This window comes from Brienomyrus brachyistius, chromosome 10 (assembly GCF_023856365.1).
Source record: "Brienomyrus brachyistius isolate T26 chromosome 10, BBRACH_0.4, whole genome shotgun sequence".
Taxonomy (NCBI): domain Eukaryota; kingdom Metazoa; phylum Chordata; class Actinopteri; order Osteoglossiformes; family Mormyridae; genus Brienomyrus; species Brienomyrus brachyistius.
Genome location: NC_064542.1, coordinates 3447183 through 3471030, shown reverse-complemented (window position 1 = coordinate 3471030; position 23848 = coordinate 3447183). Strand labels below are relative to the sequence as shown.

Sequence of the window (23848 nt, the reverse complement as noted above, 5' to 3'; positions counted from 1 at the left end):
AGTACGCAAAACACCCACCATAGTACATCAGATTTCTTGCCTATACATCCATGGGTTCGTGTCTAAACCCCCATGTGTAATATTATTATTTTTTTTATCTTTTTTTCATATTGCAACGAAAGCTCTCAGTAATTAAGACATGATTTATTATTTTTTACCATTAATTTGCCCATGTTTTATGTGCTTTACCCATGTATTTTCCTATATAATATTCTGTGTACATAAGCGCTGAATGATAAATCGTTTCAGCTTTTTCATCGCCGAGTGCGCGTGCGTAATATTCACATCGCTTCTGTCGGCACCGTTTTGTTTCTGTCAACACAACTCGCGACAGCACCACCAACTTACTAAACGCACTCTGTTGTTAAATTAGTTTTTTTTGGCAATAGATTGTTAATGGATTGTAATTTCATCTTTTTGGTTTTATAAATATCGCAATATTAATTCATAATCGTGCAGCTCTAAATATATATTTGTCTATATAATGAGTTCTACCATATATCACAAACAAGGTGGTTAAACAATATCCTCTCAAATCATACCATACTCACAGAGAAGTACATAAAAAGTACTCTTCCAACTACATTTTCAAAGCACTTGACATTATAGATGTTTCTACAGCAGGATATTTAGTATTTTCACCTTGCTTACATGGCGATTACTCTTCTTCGACTGCAATTTCCACCGTAAATGACGTAGTCACCCGGCACCAAGCTTCTAAAGAACACTGGTTTCGGGAAGCACCTGTGTCGTACTTGCGTAGTTGGACTACGTCAGTAGCAAACGTAGCTACTTTTCGTGCTGCTTTTGGGAAACGCACCCAAACTTAGGAGTGGCTCGTCCAGTGTTCATAGACCCGACAAGCTTTTCAATCCACTTGAGCTCTCTCTGAGCAAGTGACAAAGATTAAGAGTACCATAATCCCCCTTACCTTTATTCAGCATAATCCACTATATTAATAAAAATTAAAAGCTGTAGTATGCACTGCAATAGGCCATAACACATATTTCTAATTTATATTTATACTGCTTGTCTTATAAGTTTCAATTAATCCACTTAATGATATGAGTTGATCTGTAAATCTTGCTGGGGGGCTGTAGAGGTGTGAGGTGAATGTGAGGGTAGAGCTTTAGGAGATAATATGGGGGGAGGGGGCCACCTCTAGACTGTTCAAATGGCTGGCGTGAGAGATTATCCTAATCAGACATCAGTAACTGAGTAACTTGAAGCAGGGATAGCTGTGGCATTGCTGTACAGACAGAGGCTTCTCTTTAAACACCAAGAGCGAAAACAATACTCTATTAACAATGTGATCGCGTTTACGACGGCAACAGGGAGTTTCGAGTCCTGGGGCAACTAATAATCCAGAACTGATTTCACAAAACATAAAGCTATATTTGAAAGGCCAATATTTCCAGCCATTTTTGTATTTTTAAATTATACTGTTTAAAAATGGTACAATTGCATATTGTGTCATGCAGGCATAAACAGGTAAGGTCATTATCCAGACTGAAGGGGATATTCAGGCCTTACGGGCAGGGAAACCAAGAAGCCAGAGTGTCATTCTGCTCAAGTAACACAAGTAACATCTTCGGGTGTGACCTGTCATCACTGTTTGCCTTAAGCTGCCTGCTTGTCTTCCTGATCGTTGTGCATTGGCTGCTGTGTAAGTTGATTTCGAAAGCAGACTTACTGTCTGCACCTTACATTTTTGTCTTATTTTATTGTGAAAATGCAGAGTCCTTAACAGAGCTTGTCGCCTGGCCTGCCATAAGTATCCCGCAGAGAGCATTTTGGGTAGATTCCTCCTTTCCATATGTATCTGATGCAAAAAAAAATCCAACTGGGAGCCCTGATAACTGGGAGGTTAAGGGTTCTGCTTATCACAGGTGACAAATGTGAAGCCGGTGAGCTGGAGAACACACAACAGCACGGTCTGCGATGGCAGTGGTCTGATAATATTCATGAGTGCATTTGCAGTGCCGCTTGGAAAGATGACGGTCGGTGCACTCAGCTGCTTAAAATGCACTAACCCTGCTGTGTTTGTGCTGAGTTTGGGAGCAGTAAAACATAACGGGGAATCCTAAGTGTAATGTATGGGGTAGGACAGACGGAGCAAAAGCAGCATTGTCTCTGCTCCACTGGGTGAGAAAAACTGCGCAGAGGCCCAGGACTTGTTAATAATAATGTTGCCTTAACCTCCTCTCACAGTGAGACAAAGATGCTTATTAATGACCCAGCAAAAACTGCTCTTTGTAGGGCATTTCACACGTGCACTCACTGGCCACTGGTACGCCTTCAGCTGCTCGATGAAGCAAATATCTAAAGCTCATATCCTCTTAGACTGGTTTCTTGAACATGACAATGAGGTCACTGTACTCAAATGGCTTCCAGAGTTATCAGACCTCGGTCCAATAGATCACCTATGGGATGTAGTGGCACAGGAGACTAAGATAGTGAAGGTGCTGCAGACACATCTGAAGCCGCTGAGCGATGCTGTTATGTCCACATGGACCAAAGTCTCTGAGGAATGTTTCAAGCACCTTTTTGAATATATGGTGTGAAGAATTAAGACAGTTCTGAAGGCAAAAGGGGATCCAACAGGGTACTAATAAGGGGGACCTAAGAAAGTGGCAGGTGAGAGTATGGTACCTATATCTGCGTGAGCACCAGGTCCATAACAATACTCATGTTTCTGTTTGTGTATGTGACTGCACTACATGTGCATCTTGGTGGGCACTGGGACAAAGTGGATTATCCCCATGTTCTTCATTTCCTTACACAGTGTACTGTATCTCACAAAAGTGAGTACACCCCTCACATTTTTGTAAATATTTTATTATAACTTTTCAAGGGACAACGCTAAAGATATGAAACTCTGATAGAATGTAAAGTAATCAGTGTACAGCTTGTATAATGGTGTAAAGTTGATGTCCCCTCAAAATAACTCAACACACAGCCATTAATGTCTGAACTGCTGGCAACAAAAGTGAGTACACCCCTAAATGAAAATGCCCAAATTGTGCCCAATTAGCCCTTTTCCCTTCCCGTTGTCATGTCACTCGTTAGTGTTACAAGGTCTCAGGTGTCCTTGGGGAGCAGGTGTGTTAAATTTGGTGTTATCGCTCTCACACTCTCATACTGGTCACTAGACGTTTAACATGGCACCTCATGGCAAAGAATTCTCTGAGGATCTGAAAGAAAGACTTATTGCTTTACACAAAGATGGCCTAGGCTATAAGAAGATTGCTAAAACCCTGAAACTTAGCTGCAACACGGTGGCTAAGACCATACAGCAGTTTAAAAGGACAGGTTCCACTCAGAACAGGCCCCGCCATGGTAGACCAAAGAAGTTGAGTGCACGTGCTCAGCGTCATGTCCAGAGGTTGACTTTTGAAAATGGACGTGTGAGTGCTGCCAGCATTGCTGCAGAGGTTGAAGGGATGGGGAGCCAGCCTGTCAGTGCTCAGACCATATGCCGCACACTGCATCAAATTGGTCTGCATGGCTGTCGTCCCAGAAGAAAGCCTCTTCTAAAGATGGTGCACAAGAAAGCCTGCAAACAGTTTGCTGAAGACAAGCAGACTAAGGACATGGAATACTGGAACCACATCCTGTGGTCTGATGAGACCAAGATAAACTTATTTGGTTCAGATGGTGGCAAGTGTATGTGGCAGCGACCAGGTGAGGAGTACAAAGATAGATGTGTCTTGCCTACAGTCAAGCATGGTGGTGGGAGTGTCATGGTTTGGGGCTGCATGAGTGCTGCCGGCACTGGGGAACTACAGTTCATTGAGGGAACCATGAATGCCAACATGTACTGTGACATACTGAAGAAGAGCATGATCCCCTGCCTTCGGAAACTGGGCCGTAGAGCAGTATTCCAACATGACAATGACCCCAAACACACTTCCAAGACAACCACTGCCTTGCTGATGAAACTGAGGGTAAAGGTGCTGGACTGGCCAAGCATGTCTCCAGACCTAAACCCTATTGAGCATCTGTGGGGCATCCTCAAACGGAAGGTGGAGAAGCGCAAGGTGTCTAACATCCACCAGCTTCTTGACGTGATCAAGGAGGAGTGGAAGAGGATTCCCGTGGCAACCTGTAAAGCTCTAATGAACTCCATGCCCAAGAGAGTTAAGGCAGTGCTGGAAAATAATGGTGGCCACACAAAATATTGACACTGGGCACAATTTGGGCATTTTCATTTAGGGGTGTCCTCACTTTTGTTGCACCGTGTTGCAGCTAAGTTTCAGGGTGTTAGCAATCTTCTTATAGCCTAGGCCATCTTTGTGTAGAGCAATAAGTCTTTCTTTCAGATCCTCAGAGAATTCTTTGCCATGAGGTGCCATGTTAAATGTCTAGTGACCAGTATGAGAGTGTGAGAGCGATAACACCAAATTTAACACACCTGCTCCCCAAGGACACCTGAGACCTTGCAACACTAAAGACATGACAACGGGAAGGGAAAAGGGCTAATTGGGCACAATTTGGGCATTTTCATTTAGGGGTGTACTCACTTTTGTTGCCAGCAGTTCAGACATTAATGGCTGTGTGTTGAGTTATTTTGAGGGAACATCAACTTTACACCATTATACAAGCTGTACACTGATTACTTTACATTCTATCAGAGTTTTATATCTTTAGCGTTGTCCCTTATATAATAAAATATTTACAAAAATGTGAGGGGTGTACTCACTTTTGTGAGATACTGTATATGTGATGTGGCTGTAATTTCAGTGTATGGCTCCAAGTTCTGGGATGAGGCTGTGAACTGACACAGGGCCGGATTCACTGGGATGTTGACTGTGTAGGACTGTAAGCTTATTAGGAGCTAAGTTGTTTGGATGTACCAGGGAGCACCAGAAAGGCCTTGTGCTCCACAAACATCCACTAAGCATGAAACGTCAGATCCTGGGCCTAAAGTGACATGCCCTCAAAGACACCTTGCTGGGAAGGAAAGCATACTTGCAATGCTTTGCTCTTCTTCGCTGGAGAATTTCCACTAGGCAAACCTTGCTTTTAATACAGCGCATTCATCTCCTTATGGTCACCTGGTGACCATTCAACAAAGGTGAAAAGTCATCCAAGGATCTACGATATGAAGTAACTGTTTAGTAACCATGCTAAACTGTAACAGCTGTCATTTTTTCCCCCTGCTGGTTTTTATCCAACACTCAGGAAATGGCTTAATTATCACACCTCAATGGCTCTCAAAGGGCAGTGGTCCTCCAGATGGGTCATTTTGTGCAGTCATTCGAGAGGGTAATGGGCAGTGCAGCTGCATGAGACACTTCAAAAAAAAGGAAAAAAAAACTAAAATCCAAGGAGAAGCAAGGACCTCCACCTCTCTCATTAGCACACAGCGCTCATTTCCAGCCTTTCGCTTTGTATGCACTGCATTGGATCATCTTAGATGTAAAGGATTTTATGCTGTTTTGCTCCCAATTACAGTATAAATAGCACTTGTTTTTAGACGGACATTAAGATTTGTACTGTAGGCTTATTCCTTACCCCAGTGAAGATTGACAAGCACGTCCTGCCCTCTAGAGGATGCCTGAGGATATCAAAGTGATGATTTTCGAAAAAAAAAAAAAAAAAAAACTTGTTTGTTCTAAACCTTGTTTTGGAGGGAAAAAAACGAGAAACTGAAAGTCTTTTAAGTACATGCAGTTAATTAAAAGTCAGGCTGTTCTGGAGGTGAGAGTGGTCCTGCTCAGCAAAAGGTAGGAGCAACTAGTAAATTAGGCTCTGGCTCCACACTCAAAACTGACAGAACTATTACTAATATTAATTATTTTGGTAGTACTTAGACATTTCTTGGGTAATCTATCACAGGTGACTGCTGTGATAGTGAAAGGCATCCCACAGCTTGAAATGAATATCAACCATTGTCATTATTATCCATCTTCCATAATTGCTTATTCAGTACAGGATCACAGTAAGCCTGGAGCCCAACCCAGGAAGTACAGGGCACAAGGCAGGGGTTCACCCTGGATGTCTGTCCACCAGACAACACGTACTCCAGAAAAATCTACTAAATACATATTTCTGGACTGCCAGATGAAACTGAATTAGCTGAAGGTACTCCAGACGTAGGCACAGAAACATGAGGAAGAAGACGGGGTGGGAAATGAGCCCCCAGGGCTGGGGGGGTGAAGCCACAGTGCTGACCCCCCCCCCCATTATTTTTGTTGTTTTTAGTACTCTTACTGACCACGTGATATTTGCACATTTTGTCACGGCAGAAGAGGTGAATTGTTACCCACAACAGAATAATGAATTTTACTTTTTAAAGTATATTTCTTTAAATAATGGAAAATGGTGTAGTCACAGTAATAATTATTTGCCCGACAAGTAAATGAAGGTCCACAGACTGTGCACGTTTCTTCCAAACAAAACCAGTTTCATTATAAATGCATCACTTCAATGGAATTTAAATTAGAGGTATAGAGATATAAGATCATCATCTGAAAGTACTGTTCTTAAAAAGAACACATTGATGAGGTGCTGATGCAGAAATGCAGTTAACCCTGGTATTGTGCTCTGATTCTTGAACTTTCTCCATTCAGCTGGCTTCTGGGTGCTGGTTTGCCACCAAGGCAGTGAATGGTATTGAAGTAGTGCTTGAAGCAAAGAGTCACATGTTACACTCTTATTTCCCTCTTTTTGTTACCTATAACAGTAGAACACTATTGTGTATGAGGCTGCTAGAGATAATAAGCTATGTCACTAGCCAGCATTACCTCAGGGTTTCTCTGTCCTACTCCTGGGGGGGTGTTCTACGAAGAAGGATTTCTCAGTTAGCTGGGTTAACTTAAGCCAGAAGTCATGACTGTTTAGGTAAAGAGCATTCCTACTGGATAATCATGACTTCTAGCTTAAATTAACCCAGCTAACTGAGAAATCCTACTTTGTGGAATACTAATTATTACCATTATTATTTTGTCTATTCTAAAACCTTTTTTTCCTCAAAGTGTTCATTAAATTGTTTCTATATTATGATAAAACATTCTAGAATTTTCAGATATTTGGATATTTTAGCTGTTATTACCAAGTTCAATTATTCTTCTTGTTCCCATTCATTTAAATTTTAATTCACATTGCCTACAATCAATATATATGGCTGCTTAACACTTACAAAACCTTGGTTCATTAATTAAACTGACTGTGTCTTTTTTTGTAAGAGCACAAATTAACATAAATTAAGAGAATGTGCTTTCCTTTTATTAGCAGAAGGTTCTCTAATTAAGTACCTGTAGCTTATAAGCTGTGTGATATCAAGTCACTATGCTGTAACCCTGGAGTTCAGTCCTATTAACCAACTGGGGTCTAAGGCCTTCTCAGATACTTTTATCCATCCATCCACCCATCCATCTTCCCACAATATATCTGGGCATAGTTAGGCCTGGAGCCTGTCCACGGCAGCATACGGCTGGGTTACATTCTGGATGGGATTTCAGTCCCACACAGGGCACATACATGCACACTAATTTAGAGGCACTAGTTAGATTATACATCCTTGGACTGTAGGAGGAAACCTGAGTACTGACAGGAAACTCACACGGCATGAAAAATCCACACAACAGTGCTACTTGCTGAGGCACAATACCACCAGGGGTGCCAATTTCCGTGCATTTGGTATGACACTCACACTTTCAGAGTCTCATGCTGGCGCAAGAAATCTTATGGCAAATATAAAATTAGCTACATCAAAAGCGTTGGGGTAGTTTGCCATCCCCAATAAAACTCTTAATACATGAACTGTGTGTGCATGTGTCTGCAGACTTGTTTTGAGTTGAAAATCACTCCAGCCCGCTAACCGCGTACCTTCTGAAATATACCTCATATTGCACACTGTTTTTTGTTACTTTGGGCCTATGTAATGTACACAAAGTCTGCATGAGGTTTTTTGTGAGCATTAAAATCTTAACATCTATGTCAGGGATCAAACTCACTTACTATCTATCTATGTACAGTATAGCAGACTAAAAACACAGTAATAACACAATTCCGGATCTTTTTTGTCGGGGTTAATGGCTTCCCCCGTACAGGCTAGCCTAACAAACGATTGTGGAAGATTAATGGCGCTAATCAAAACCTGATTACGATTAACAGCATCTGGTGAACAAGTGTGACAATTAAGTAAATAGAACTTGACCTGCGATATCAATTTCTGCCTTTCACTGCATTTTATAACCATATAGTTCAAAGTACATATATGAAGAAAACATACGAAAGTAAATGAGGTTTGCAGCGGCATGGGCACTGGCGAAAGAATGACTATTGTCGAGGGATGTCTTTGCAGATACCAGGATAGGATTTCTACAATGTTACTATTTTAGTAGCATTTCTTCGTTTCGCATCTACATCACTGGTCTCCCATATACTTTTAAAAACGGACTGCCCTTGCAAGCCTTTTATCAGCATGGTAAGTCTGATAATGCTGGTATTATATTCCTTCAGCACTTCCGTGCCCACACGTTAAAAAAATAAGAAAAGCGGATTTATATAGTTCTAAAACCGTAATGCGAGATCTTTCAAATCGCAGTCTGTCCTTGTTCTAGAATCATCTTGTTGGCCATATGAGGCGCGTCACTAAACCCATTTTTCGGGAGGCATGTTCACGGGTAAAATATCGCCCTACTTCTGTATAATCACAGAAAAATAAATCAGTACGCCAGAACATATCCATTTAAACTTTTAGTATTAGTATTGGGGTAAACTACTTAAACTGTAGGAAACACGGATTCACCAGTTACTACATTTCCTATATGTAGTATAGGATCCACTAAGTTGTAAGTACCGGAGGGGCTCTGGGCAGTACGAAGAAATGGACATACGCAAACATGACATCTTGCCACTAAACATCTTTTTTTATTTTTGACTAAAATGCACAGAACACAAAATTTAAAAAAAAAATGTTTTATTGCTGCTTCAAAAAACTTTTTAGCATTAATTGCTTTTGTATGAATGCGTACCCTCTGAAAGGCAGACTGTATTTTTGTTTGGGGGGTGGTTGCGATTTGCATCAGTAAGTCAATAGTCATAGTAATATAACAATAGTCACAAACATTTTGGGTGCAGTTTTCGTCAATGATGGGAGTGAAAAGAGTAAATGAACACTGAGAGCGAACTGCCTGTATTTCTGTTTTTAAGTATTCAAGACAGTTTTCGTTTCTCGTTGCCGTAATCCATGGCAATGTCATTTTAATGCGGGTAAAGGATATGTGGCCCAGGAGACGCTTCAGCACAGAAATGTCCTTTGGTCGGGTGAAATGAAAGTGGCGCCATATTCCCTTCGCTGGACATGAGTCGCACTATTGATTAAATTATAATTAGGACTAGATAGAAATGCAGAGGGTTTCTTTAAGTTTGTTGTTTGGAGACTTTATTCTTCATATTTATTCTTCAAATTCTGATTGTGGCATTATCATGTTGTAACTGGAGCTTTACCATGTTTCTTTAGTGGTGGACAGGTGTAGGGTGGACAAGTGCTGCCCCCTGGCGGTAATAAGACGTAGCCCATGAGAATAATAACGCTGTAACATTAACTACTGACAAGTGGATTTATCCATATAATCCATCCATCCATCCATTTTCCAAACCGCTTATCCTATTGGGTCGCGGGGGGTCCGGAGCCTATCCCGGAAGCAATGGGCACGAGGCAGGGAACAACCCAGGATGGGGGGCCAGCCCATCGCAGGGCACACTCACACTCCATTCACTCACACATTCACTCACACTATGGGCAATTTAGCGACTCCAATTAGCCTCAGCATGTTTTTGGACTGTGGGGGGAAACCGGAGTACACTGCACCACCATGCTGCCCCCCCCATATGAAAATAACAAGCAAAATTATTACTTTTTGCATGTACTGACTCGTGCAATGTCTTTTTCCCCTCACATAAATAGATAATACCACAGCTTTTATTAGCATTGCTGATGGGTAAACCCAAGTTTGTACGTAACATCCCCTATGCAATTTCACGTGTGACTAATCTAAATTGAGACTATCGAATATCTAGTGGACCCTAAACGCTGACAGTTCTCTGCACTACAAATGAAGACACTTTGCATGATTATTGGCTTCTTCCTCCGTAAATTGTAGCAGCAGCCATGCATATTGATTTGCGTTCTGATATTTCAAAATCACTTTCTCGCGCTGCATGCTTATAATAACCCGTCAGAAAATAGGGAGATAAGCGCACCGGGGATTTGCGCTTCATGAATCAGGAGATTGGCATCTTTAATGAGCTTGATATAAGAATTTGTGATTCAGTCCAGCGTCTACTCGTCTGGTAGAGTGTAGGATAACAATGCTCAGATGTAAACAGCTGTTCTGTTTTCTTTCAAGTGCTGGCATATGTTATTCTCCATCAAAATATTCCTACCCATTATTAATCTCACGAAATACAAACAAATCCCCAGTTTTCTATAGTATGTTCTAAATATAATCCATTCCTGGGATATTCCCTGCCCTCTCCCCCCATTGTCTCCAAAATAGGTTTTGTAGTCCCATGACCCTGCATGGGATGATATAGAATGAATAAATGAATGAATAGATTAATGAATGGCCTGTATGCATTCTGGTGGAAATATTTGTGTATTTTTTATATTAGTTTTAGTGACCCAGTATACAGCATACTTGTAGTAAACAAAATATATTCTAATTCATACTACCTGTAATTTCCTAATGCAGATAATGGAAAACAAACTTAAGATGCAGGGCACAAGCCATTGTCCTTTGTTGCTGTACAATGCACTAGTACTCGGACTGTTGATAAGTTGGCATCATATTTATTGCATGTGTGCTCTGTTGTGACCAACGTTTCATCCTGTATGATTCCCTGCCTTGTATGTTGTGCAGCTCGGGACAGGATACAAGACTGCTTCCTCATAACCATGTACAGGAAATATGGATGGATGGATGGGCATTATTTGCAGTGAGTACCTTTCTCCACAAGGGGTCACTAAAGTACTACAATTGAGTGGCATGTGTGTATTTTGGGGTCTTTTAACATTAATTCTTTTTTTTAATTATTTACCTCAGTGTGTGTTCATGAAGTGACGCGGCATTTCCATAAAAAATATGAGTAAACTGACAAGCAATGCGGTGTCTGCCAATGTTTAGAGTGCTATGTCAATGAAAATAAAGGAAGACTATACATTGGAGAAATCACACAGAAGATATCACTGGATCCTAGTCAGTGGTGACGTCTCTCTGACCAAAGTAAATCTTTCTGGTGATCTAACAGCTTCACGGATGCTTCACGACTCATCTAGGATCCCTCTTGGTCATTGATGGTTGCTGCATTCTTATACTGCAAACAGTGATTGAAATTATTTTATGACCCGTGAATCATACAGCTGAAGATGACAAAAAACATTTGCACTCATTTTATGTAGCCATTTTTATCCAAAGTGGCACATATTTTTTGAGACAAACCCTGGAATAATGGGGGGGGGGAGGGTGGTGGTGGTTCAGATTCCTACTCTGGGGCCCAATCATGAAACCCCTCTGTTAACGGTGGGATTTAAACCAGCAACGTTCCGATGGCAGGCGTAGTGTCAAACCCCTCTGAGCCACGCAATAAGGATAATAAAGATACTTTGACTCTGGTTCTTACTACTGTCTTAGAGTCAATGCAGTTTTTCAATAAATTAGATTAAATGCTTAAACATCATTTACGGGGAGTTGGTTTTTCAAACTGTTACTGTACAGAAAATGTGTAAAATATATATATTTTTTGGCTCCAGTAAGTCTGTGAACTGCCTATTGTTACTCCTGATCAAATTGCTCCGTTTGTCTGGTGTGTCAATGACACACCTAGTCTAATGCTCCTTTGTTTGATTTGAATGACCCAAAAAGGTAGTTAACCTCCGTCTCCCTCAGCCAGGCCTCAGACTAATGGGTGTGAATAGATCGCTGACCACTATCGCACATCCTGTTTAATCGTTCCTTGTGTTTGATCCAAGTTGTATGTAAGGTCGTCGCTTGGTAGTCTGCCTTGAGTCCACTCTAAGTGCTACGCTCATAAATAAAACATGCAGCCGTCGTCTAGCCAGAATTGATTTTCTTCTGTAACTAAATAGCAAAAAACTTCAACAGTGAAGGTAAACTACATAATGTAAGCACAAAAGAGAAACTTCTCATTCTTGGGCTATGGTAACTTGGCAGGGTATTAAAAATAGAATAACAGTTCTGATATAAATAAACACTAATTTGAGCTGGTTCCAGCTCTGAAGAAAAAACCATATGCTATCTGACACCCTCCTCTGCCGCATCACCTCGGGACGAGTAGAAACCATGCAGTGCTGTATGGGCTGTAATAGCCCTTCGAAGGCCTGTCATTCCTCCAGGAATCCAAAAAAAAGGGGTGTGGCCACATCTCCTCCCAGTGCTGTCATCCTACTGGCTGTAATATGATGTAAAATCACGAAGCCAGGGCCACATACAGTACCTTCAACTCCAACTCCTGGAGAGCTACTATCCAGTAGGTTTTCTATCCTACCTGGCCTCTGATGAGCCACACCTGCTCTCAGATAAATACCAGGAACAGGTGTGGCTCATCAGAAGCCGGGTAGGATAGAAAATCTACTGGATAGTGACCACACTAAATTATTTTTCTTTAATATAACGTCATAAACCTTTTTTCTGTCTTCAGTTTTTGATAACTTAATCATTTTACCGTGTTTTAGCTTTAAAAAGACTGAGCCAAAGGAATATCTTGTTGTGAATCATATGAATCTGTAAAATGTTTTATTGGTTTATGTAGTTATCATCATTTTTTTATATAAAAATGTATTTATTGCCACATTGCTTGAATATCACTATGAATATTGCTGCATGAGTTTTATCTACTTAGTGGAGGGGGTTTGCTATATTAAAAATGTAATTTAAGCAAATTCACTTTCTGTTTTATGCATGATCGAAAATTCTTGAGATACTGTGCATAGATTGTGCTCTGTTGTGTAATGATTTGTTTGCCTTAGTTCTGGGAAAAGGCCATAATGACACTATAAATATTTCCATGCTTGTCATGTAATTTAGAATGTGTGCAGTTTTGCTTTACACCAGTAGTATAATCAGCGTTTTCATGTCGTGAATCAAACCTTGAACTTCTTTTGCAATCCTGCAGTGAAATATGATTGGCAAAACGTAGTGTCATGCCTTATGGTGAAGACCACAAATCCCTGTCCTGAGACTATGCATGAAGAGGATGGTCCAAAGATCTTGAGCTCTCCTTTATGGTCACGATCAGGAAGCCAGATATTGATGCAAACTGGCAGCGGTGGTGAGATCACCAAGGCTGTCTCACTTGTCACTCCCCAGACTTTCTGCTTCCTTTTCAGAATAGTAATGTGGAGTCTCTGCTGTGTGGTGGCACGTCCCACCAGCTACACCTTCAAGGTCATTCCAGTCTTTTAGAGGAGTTCTTTTGTGAATGTAAACTCCAGTATGCACTTTTTTTCTTCGCCATTGCTTATTCGTGAAATTGATCCCTCAGCATTTAAGTCAAATGTAAAATAAAACTAAATAATTCTAAGATATTGAACAGTCAGTCAACACCGGGGCCTGGTTCTGGCAGTAGAGTCATGTTTTACAGCAGTCCTTGTTTGAGCCACACAGCAGAAATGTTTATTCAGCCTCTCTCGATCTTCTCTTCATCTCTCTGTCTGTATGGGCTGCAGCTGCTGTCATTTATAATGAACCCAACTGCAATGTGTTTTTCTTTTAGCACAAACAAATAGCCTCTAACGAATTGTTACTTAATTACTATTGGACTGGTAACAAAAAGACATTTCATGGTTTAAGTGTTCAGATAACTCTCAGGTTGGTGAAAAGATTGGCTGAGTGACTCAATTTGACCTATAGGCTGTAAGATACTGTGTCCAATAGATCAGATCTTATATTGGTGAGGTGTGTATGTTGTACTGTAAGTAGGTATCATACGGTAGAATACTGTAGGTTTTCTTTTCCAAAGTGTCTGATGGTTGTATGGAAATGATTTACATAACATAATTGAACAATCTACAGTGAGAGCATGGGGAATCGTTTTAAACAATGAAGGGGTGTTTTTGGAGAACAACACTAGGCAGTGTTAACAATGTCTCAAGGTAGCATCTACCTTAGAGACTCCTGACATTAATATATCTGCTTCTCCCTGTGTTAGGGAAAAGTGATCTACACTCATCGGAGTATTTAGGCCATTCTAAAGATGATTTACAAGTAAGTGTGAAAAGCTCACTGTTTATTGGAGAAAGTACAAGCACACACTGGCCACTAGTAGAACTGGTGAGACAGCTGACCTGTATACTGGAACAGGAGCAAGCATTTGCAAACCAGCAAAATGTGGTGATGCAGAATCCTTTAGAGCAGTATTTCTCAGTCTGGTCCTTGGGGAGTCCCAGATGGTCCATGTTTTTACCAGGAGCTGGGAGGGAGCAAAAATGTGGGGGTCCCTGGGGGTCAGGTTGGGAAATATTGCTCTGGGGTTGTCAGACAGCAGAGAATCACTGGCGTGGAAATCGGGTGTGAAAACTGTAGAAGTTCAGAGAGGATACTCTAGGTTCAGTACATTCACACTCATTCTCACAGATGTTCATGTAACAGTAAAACCTCTGAATTAAATCCTCTATATTGCCTTGCAGAAATGTTTAGCAAATATTTAAAAAGTAACTTGTAGAGTGTAGATAAAACTCATGCAGCAATATTCATCGTGATATTCAAGCAACGAGGCAATAAATACATCCATCCATCCATCCATCCATCCATCTTCCAAACAGCTTATCCTACTGGGTCGCGGGGAGTCCGGAGCCTATCCTGGAAGCAATGGGCACGAGGCAGGGAACAACCCAGGATGGGGGGGCCAGCACATCACAGGGCACACTCACACACCATTCACTCACACATGCACACCTACGGGCAATTTAGGAACTCCAGTTAGCCTCAGCATGTTTTTGGACTGTGGGGGGAAACCGGAGGACAACATGGGGAGAACATGCAAACTCCACACACATGTAACCCAGGCGGAGACTTGAACCCAGGTCCCAGGGGTGTGAGGCAACAGTGCTAACCACTGCACCACCATGCTGCCCCCAATAAATACATTTTGTATATAAAAAATAACTCCAAAAATCAATAAAAGATTTTACAGATTCATATGATTCACAAGAAGATATTCCTTTGGCTCAGTCTTTTTAAAGCTAATATTCGGTAAAATGATTAAATTATCAAAAACCGAAGACATAAAAAAAAAGGTTCAGAAGTGTGGTCACATTAAATCCCACAACAACCATTAACACCATGACAGTCTAAGGCAATGGTCTCCATCTCTAATATAGTTACATCTAAGACTGTACATACTAATGTAGCTGATACTTATTTTATTGGGTTTGCACAGGTATGTATTTTAATACACAGTTTGTGTTGTGTATCTTGCTTAAGGATGCTACAGTAAGTTCTGAATGGGAAACGAATGTTATTTACTGGACGAGGTTTAAAATGAGGAAAAAATGAAATGTGAAATTGCAGGAAGACTGGAAAACCAAGCAATGTACTTGATGATTTGATGATGTAATCTAATAGTGCCCATAATCCGTTTTATCTGCCTGTCTTCAGATAAACAATTGACACCATTCCTACCAGAGGCTGTCTCGTGATTAAGAAAATAAAAGCTTTCCATCACCCTGATTTCTTAATACAAATCAAGGCTGTTAGCACCTAGAGCCAAAGCTGAGGAAATCGTGCAATTTATCGTGTTCTCCCACCTCACCGCTTTGTCAGCAAAATGTCCCTAACTGAGCAATTCAAGCATTATTTCCAGGAAAAAAACAAGATAAACAAACCCCTGTGAAGGAACAATGCGTTTGCCAAGCTCCTCCAAGCTCCTCCAAGCCTCCTTGTTTCTCCTCTGCCGGGGTTCAGCCCCTCTGTGCTCCACAGTGTCTCTATACCTTCCTCTAAGAGGGAACTTCCTGTATCGGGCCAAGCAGCTGCTCCCTTTGCACCTTTAGCTAGAAGATTAAAGGCACGCTCTGCAAGACGGCTCCCTCCTTGTAGTTTTCCATTGACGAGAGTCCCAGTGGGATTCATGGACGCGATGTACAGATTCTCCAGCTATATTTGGCATTGCATTTTTATTTAATTATACTGCTTGGACCACTTAGTAGTTCACTACACTGTTGGATGAGGTGTTCATAAACTTGCTTTCCAATTTTTACCCAGATTTGAAAGGATTATTTAATATGTTTGTAGCTTGTGGATCCGTATGGCACAGTCATTACTGCCTGCTGCGTTAATATGCAACATGTTGAACTACTTGTCGCAAATTACTTCTATTTCCTATTTACTTCCGTTTTCCAGATAATACAAGATTATACCTAAATAAAATAACAGTAAAACATTTGAGAAGGGAATTTATGCAGCGTAATGTTGATGTGTGTTTTCCAAAATGGCTGCACTGTTCAGTAGTCACCCCTCTGAGATTGTATTTAATGGTGTGCTGACTTGTGACTGCCCTCTAGGACTGGGAACTCAATTTGGTGGTCTACATCCAGACCAAAACTCAATTTAATCTGGACCACAAGATTTATTGCCCCACCCTACATGCCCCAGTCGGTGAAATCAACTGAGGGGGATTCCCCCTGTCAGTAAAATTTGCCAAGGGGGTTATGGTAAGACCTTGAGTTTGTGTCGCTGATGGGATTTCAACCAATGGGAAGAATAATTAGAGTATCCCTGCTCTGGGACTGTGCTTTAGCTATCTAGTCTGTGAATACTAAGTGGAGCTGTTCTTTAACTGTGCAGGGCAAATATTATATAAGACTGTGATTTGGTCACAGTCTGGGTGGGGAGATTTTGCATCGCTCATCTGATGGCATACGAGTTAGTGTTCTTGCTCTCCAGTCGTTACCTATCTAGTCTTCATTTTTAAACAAGCTGTGTCCGTGTATAAGTGTAGGCGTGTGTGTCGTGTTTGCCAGCATCTCTGTGGATTTACAATGGTGATTTGCTTTCCAACTTTCTTGTAAGCATAAAGCGCTTAATTTAATTTTCATTTTAGTTTAATGTCATCTTTCAGAGAGAAATTGTTTTCGTTGCTATGAATATCTTGAATATATCATATATATATATATATATGAATATTTTCAGCTTCATGAAATATTGAATCCGCAAGCAATCTGCAGGCTTTTACTTTATATCTTGTGTTTCTCAGAATTTCTCTTCATTTCAGTCCCTCCGCATAAACATATTGGGCTGCTCTGATTGCTCTAGAAATTGTCTGTCTTTCTTCTTTTGCTAAATTGCTAAGTTGGCGAAATTGATAAATTGCTAGATTTGGCTGAGCTTACTTTCCAGCAGCTTGGCAGTACTAAATCTGACAGCAGTATGTCGCTAAACTTGGCGTCACTAAATCACAGCGGTTGTCTCAGGGGGGGTTGGTCTGGTTCTGGTTGGGTTTCCAAGCCCTGCAGGCCACACTAATCACACACGGCGGGGATAGTGGCTGGTCGCCCTGACAACCCTCTATCTACATCCACAGAAGCGGAATCCCTGGAAGATTTGTGTCGCCCGCTAACTGGGAGAGGGCTGGTAAAGGGGACAGACACACAGCGTGAGTCTGAGCTCTTAAGCTTCCAGGGATTGCTGATGGTTAATTGTCTTGATTGTTTAGTTCCCGGACTCCCGCGGTTCAATCCAAAGCCACATCCAGGACCAACAAATGTAGCGGTAATAACAACGTGAGAACAGAATACATTTATTGCAGTCATTAGAAGGAATATAACATTAACGCACTAATAATTAATATGTAAAGATTAAAAATGTAATTAAAAGCAGTGACCTGAAACAGGGAAGGTACACGTTTATGAATGATCTCATAATGACTTTTATTACTTTGTTTACTGCCTTAACATTTTGTTCTTTGCAAATGATTATTTCCCAGAAATACTTTTATGCTACCCCACAGTATCAACAAAATGCTGTCATTGCTGCCAGGACTGAAGTATCTGAAATCCATGCTCATTGTGACCGCCGTGATTAGCCCAGACAGTTCTGTTGTACCACTTACCACCTGTGATGGCAGTATCCGTGCTGCCTTTCAATCGGTCAAATAATGCTCAGTGGAAGCGTGGGCAGGAGATCAATCGGTAATTTTATAACATGTTACCTTTTCTCATTTTCAGTGTTTTTAAATGCCTTGCCCAAAGTCAGAAGTCACTCTTTCTCATTCCAACCATGAAATATTATCATTTATAAAAATCCATTCTCTCTCAGCTAATTGCAGTCTGTTGCTGTCTCACACCACAGACAATCTGCCACAGTAGCAGATGTAGTTCAGCACCACACAATCAGAAAGCAGCCACCGCTGGACAGCCGCAAGACACGGATGTGGCTACAGGTCCCTGATCACCACGAGCTGAGGGTGGGACTGCTTCTCCTAGCATGGCTTAAAACCTGTCACTGAGAGAGAGGGAGAGAGAGAAAGAGAGGGAGAGAGAGAAAGAGAGGGAGAGAGAGAAAGAGGGAATGGAAAACTTCTGCCTCATGTTTCAGAGGATGCTGACTGTTCTGAGAAGATTGCCACGTCCTGTCCTAGTGGCATATGGGAGATCGGAGAGCCCCCCCCTTGGAGCTGCTTGCCTGTGTGATAAACACCTGCCACTGTGCAACGTATCTATGAGCAATTTTTTTTATGGGTCATATACACATACAAATGGATTTTAATTTTCACTTCAAATCCTGTTGTCTGTGATGGGTAATTGAGACCCCCCCCCCCCTACACTGAGCCTTCAATGGCAATTTGTGGAACCAGTGAACAGCCCTAAATACCCCAGCCAGAGTAACATCAAGAATGGTGGTTCCGATATTAAGTAAATGTGTGAACATCTGTAGCCTTCCCTTCCCACATGAAGGCCAAAGACTTGACCGATTTGTGTAAGATTCGTACTGATGGTGAAAACGGTAAATAGACTCTGGGAGAATCTCAGCAGAAGTCGGTGTTCTGACCCAGTCAAGGGCTGGACCATAACAAAATGTGATAGACGGGTTAGAAGGACACAGTGGACAAGAGAATAACAACAACTGGTACTTTATTTATCCCTGTGGGGAAAATCTCTTTGTGCCTCCTGCAACTTACTCTCTGTACCTGAGAACAAGCTTTATTGTGAAGGGCAGCCACCTGTTGCAGGGCCCAGGGAGCTGGGGGTTAGAGGCCTTGCTTAAGGGACCCACAGATCTGCCAAGACTGGGCTCCAACCGGCAACCTTCCAATCACAGGCCCAGAAGCTAAGCCCACAGAGCCACGCACTGCCCCAAAATGTTGTTATGGGATGCTGTTATTTCATATCCAGTGAACAGGCTCAACAATAATTAGCAAATACCGCACATCGGTGATAGACTTCAGAGGTGACCATGGTCAAAATGGCAAACAAAACACAGATAGCAGTTGGGGGACAACCGTAGCTACCATGGCGACGACTTTTCAGGGGGCCTGAATTTCCAGCTACACCCCTGCCCGGAGCTAACGATACATTGCTACCGAATATATTCAATACAGACATGGTTAGACTGACACAAAGTAAAGGGTCAGGTAGCCTACTTCATTCAACAATAACATTGATTTAACTGTGGTAAGCCGAACAACCCATGTTCTGTTTAAAACATACTGAACACCACAGAATATGCTATGCTGCCTGAACAAAACACAGAAATAATAGCATAGGCGTATGCCTTTAAACTTGATCATATGAATTAGATTAATTAGATACAAACATTGCTTTCTGCAATTTCTAAAACAAGACGATATCATATTGGGGCATAAGGTTATATACCCAGCTATGAGCTCGCAAAAGGTCTGGACCTAAGAGCTAAAAATAAAATTTGAAGTTAAATATTCACCTGAATACAAAAATTAGGCTAACTATCATTTCACTAAATGATACCTTAAATAATAAACAGTTTGCCGGGACGGTACCAATAATGTGACTTGAAGAGACCCACCCCCAACCCCCTGGGTCCTGGGCCTCACTGTTTTTCAAACCCTGGCTGCAATATACAGCAAACGACAAGTAATTGCAAACATTGCTGCTAATGGTAACAGCTGCGGTCAGAAAGGCAGCAGGGCAGAAAGCAGGGGAGTTTAAAATAGTAGTAATGCTAGGTGAGATGGAACAGCTGATTAACCGAACCCTCGAGAAAATAGGAGGTCAGACATAAATGAATATTTGTATTACATTAGTAGAATATTCATTCAAGCAGATCTCTGAGATTAGCCTACATTGTTTTTCCTTGCAATAGCCCCCTATCCATACCTACTGCCACTGTCTGACTTCTGCTATGATAACTGGTGAAAAGAGATATTTTAGACATCTTTGGCCTTTCATCTAATCCGTTCTCTTTAGCTTGTGCTCTACTTAGATATTTTTTCTTCATCATTTCTGTATTACCATTATTAAAGCAAATATTCATGAAAGCACTGTAGGGCTGCATTGATCATGTTAATAATCGGCAATAAATATGAATTTTATCAGTTGGTTACACAGATTGCTGTGTACATTCTGTATAAATTGTGCATAACTATAACAACCACCAGTGTTCAGTACTTCACTATTCCTCATGCTATTTAGGTCTGCGCATGACTGTGTGCATGGACATATAACAGCTGCATCCCATTTCGGGGCCTCAGCCTTTAAAGGAGCCTTCGAGGACTGAATGCATCATAGCAATGTGACAAAGTTGGCCCATTTCGAAGGCTCCTTCAGATGCATCCTTTTTTTCCCGGCTGCAAAGTATGAATCTAATGGATCCTTCATGGCCCAACCTGTCCCAAGATTCATTGCATGGATTTTTAGAAGCATCCAGCCTACAAAGGTGACACTAACTGCGTCGTTCAAAGGATATAGCCCCTGAATTGGGACACAGCTTACACTTGTCCATGGGCGCAGATGTTCGCGGTTCATGCATGTGTACAGCAATGATTCTCCACCAGTCCAGCAGGGGGCAGATGTTCGCAGTCCATGCATGTGTACTGCAATGATTCTCCACCAGTCCAGCAGGGGGCAGATGTAGTGTAATGTACACAAATACAAGCAGTGCAGTGAAATTGGTGAACTTTTGTGAGCAATTTAAGTTTTTTGCTGCTTTGTCACTTTGAATACAGATTTTCTACGATGTGTAAAGTTCTCATTGAACTGTGACAAAATACTCCCTGATGTTTTTTATGTAAAGCATTTGTACTTTTCTTTAAACATTGTGTTTTAGCCTAAGCATCCGATTACATGTTTAATCAATTATTAAAATAATTATGTTTTTGCAGCCCTAGAGAAATGTTTGGTTTTGCAGGATAGCAAGATCTTTGGGCATCTTTTGCTGAACTCTATACAGTGGCCGGTTAATTTTTCAACCAATGGCAAACGTTCTTTTGACAGCAAGGCTTGAGTGAAACAAATGACAGGTGAGTTAGGATTGTAGATTGTGGCTCCAATCTAGTACTTAGTTTGGCTGTACACAGCAACTCCCATGTTAACACTACATGCTAATCTTCAGAGAATTTCATTAAGCTTGAACACATCCAACAACAAACAACAACAACAAACAAATTTATTTTTGTATAGCACATTATCACAACATTACATATTCTCAAAGCGCTTTACAGCATCTGTACCCAAAGCCCCCAGTGAGCAAGGCAAAGGCGACAGTGGCAAGGAAAAACTCCCAAAAAGGAAGAAACCTTGGAAGGGACCAGACTCAAAGGGGGAGCCCATCCTCCATGGGCTGGCAGGGATAGTCAAATAGGAGAGATGGTTAAGTGCCAGAGATGGTTAAGTGCCAAGTCACATTGTCCCAATCATAAGATTTGAGAAATAACTGGAGAGCAGGAAGGATGACATTACATTCCATTCATACATGGAAGATGACACAGGCAGAACGGCGAGCTGGATGCAGGGACGTCACTGGTGGTGGTGAATATTGAGAGTGAGCCTGAAACCCGCACATCCAATGGAAGACCATTCCACAGCTGAGGAGCTCTGTAGGAGAAAGCTCTGCAGCCTGCCGTAGCTCTTTCTACCCTAGGTACTAACATATGTGCTGACCTTGAGAATGAAGCAAGCGTGGGGGGTTGTATGTGGTCAGCAGGTCACTAAGGTATTCTGGTGCAAGGCCATTCAGTGCTTTATAGGTTAATAGCAGTATTTTATAGTCAATTCGAGACTTAACTGGCAGCCAATGAAGAGAGGATAAGACTGGTGTAATACGATCAAATTTTTTAGTGTTTGTTAGAACTCTGGCTGCAGCATTCTGAACCAACTGAAGTTTATGCAAGGATCCAGACGGGCAACCAGATAGGAGGGCATTACAGTAATCCAGTCTGGAACTTACGAAGGCATGTATTAATTTTTCTGCATCATGAAGTGAGAGCATCTTACGAAGCCTGGCTATGTTCCGTAGATGATAAAACGTAGTTCTAGTAATACTTCTAATGTGAGCATCAAAGCATAGATCTCAATCAACAAGAACGCCAAGATTTCTAACCACCGTGTGAGGAACTATCCGGGAGAGGATCGAGAAGGTGATGACAATCATCAGGGAGCACATGGAACCAACAGGTGCAGCAACAGGCCTACAACCTACAACACCTGCTTCTGTACATCTTACGATTGCTCACCAAGCGGTATGCAGCCATTGCATGGGAAGCCCTGTCAATCAGATGGGCACAGCCTCTTGAAGTGGTATTTCCTGTTATGGGGAAGCTCTGGAATCTCCGCTCTGATTGGCAAGTGCAGATTTTTCACACGAGAGTGCTGTCTCTCGTTTGCACGGCGATGTTGATTCTCGCTTCCCCCAGTAAAAGAAAGTTGTGATGCTCAGAGCTGCAAAACTGAACTGTGTATGGTTGTTAACAAGATTCTTAGATCCATAGATCTTAATCTAGAACAGTGATTTGTTATTGTTTGAATGCTTTGTTATGGTGTTCAGTGCTTCTTGGGTAATGCTTTGTATCATTCCTGCGTAGCACACATTTGTATTTCATCCTGAACAGCTGCTTCTCCTGCCCCTAGAGGGCTTCTGTCTGGATCGGTGCTCTCGCTTCCAAGAAAAACAGACACATACTCCTTCTGAATAGCAATTGTTTTCCATTTGTATTCATCAGCTTTCTGTCTGTACGATCCCACAAACACATGGGCAAATGATATACTGACAGGTTCAGTTTATGGCCAAGAGTAACATTTTACTTGAAAATGCCAGATGAAAAGGCCACTTTGCTTTCAAAAGGAAACCTACAGATACCGTAGCTTTTTCTGCACATTGCTGAGTCACAGGATTCATCTCCAATAAACCAGAATAACTGTTACATTTTCAGTATGTAGGCCAAGGCCCCCATGTGTTACCGGACGGCATTTTTACTACTGCTATACTTATAATGTGAAGTCACTAAATTAGCCATTGATACAAATTATGGTACAAATTTAAAGTTAATGTGTAGATTTTTAGTGCACTGGCTGTTTCACTGCCTACTGGTAAATTGGCTGCTAAAATTCTGCTTCAGATTATTTATAATTCACACTCTTCTCACACTGTGTTTTTATGAATAAAATATATTTATTTTCAATTACCCGCTTCCATGATGTTGAACGACCTAATACAATTCACATTCAAGATAAATAGAGAAACTATGTGGTACCTCTTTAAAAGCTCCCCCAGAACCTCAACAAATGATGCACATCCTCTGCTCTCTATCTGCATCTCCTTGTTGATGCTATTAAGTTTTTTTATTTTGTAAATTGCGGACAGCTGGAGTTCCCAGTGTCCTTTAGTGTGATCCTGGCATACCGCCA

The 23848-nt window shown here is 41.4% G+C and overlaps 1 long non-coding RNA gene across 1 annotated transcript; it reads left to right on the top strand.

Annotated features, from left to right (window-relative positions):
* Nucleotides 1–8215: 8215 nt before the first annotated feature.
* On the top strand, nt 8216–13375 carry LOC125750997 (uncharacterized). The gene is made up of 3 exons (XR_007400481.1): nt 8216–8434; nt 10875–10950; nt 13361–13375. It is a non-coding gene; the product is annotated as an uncharacterized LOC125750997 (long non-coding RNA).
* The last annotated feature ends 10473 nt before the right edge of the window (nt 13376–23848 follow it).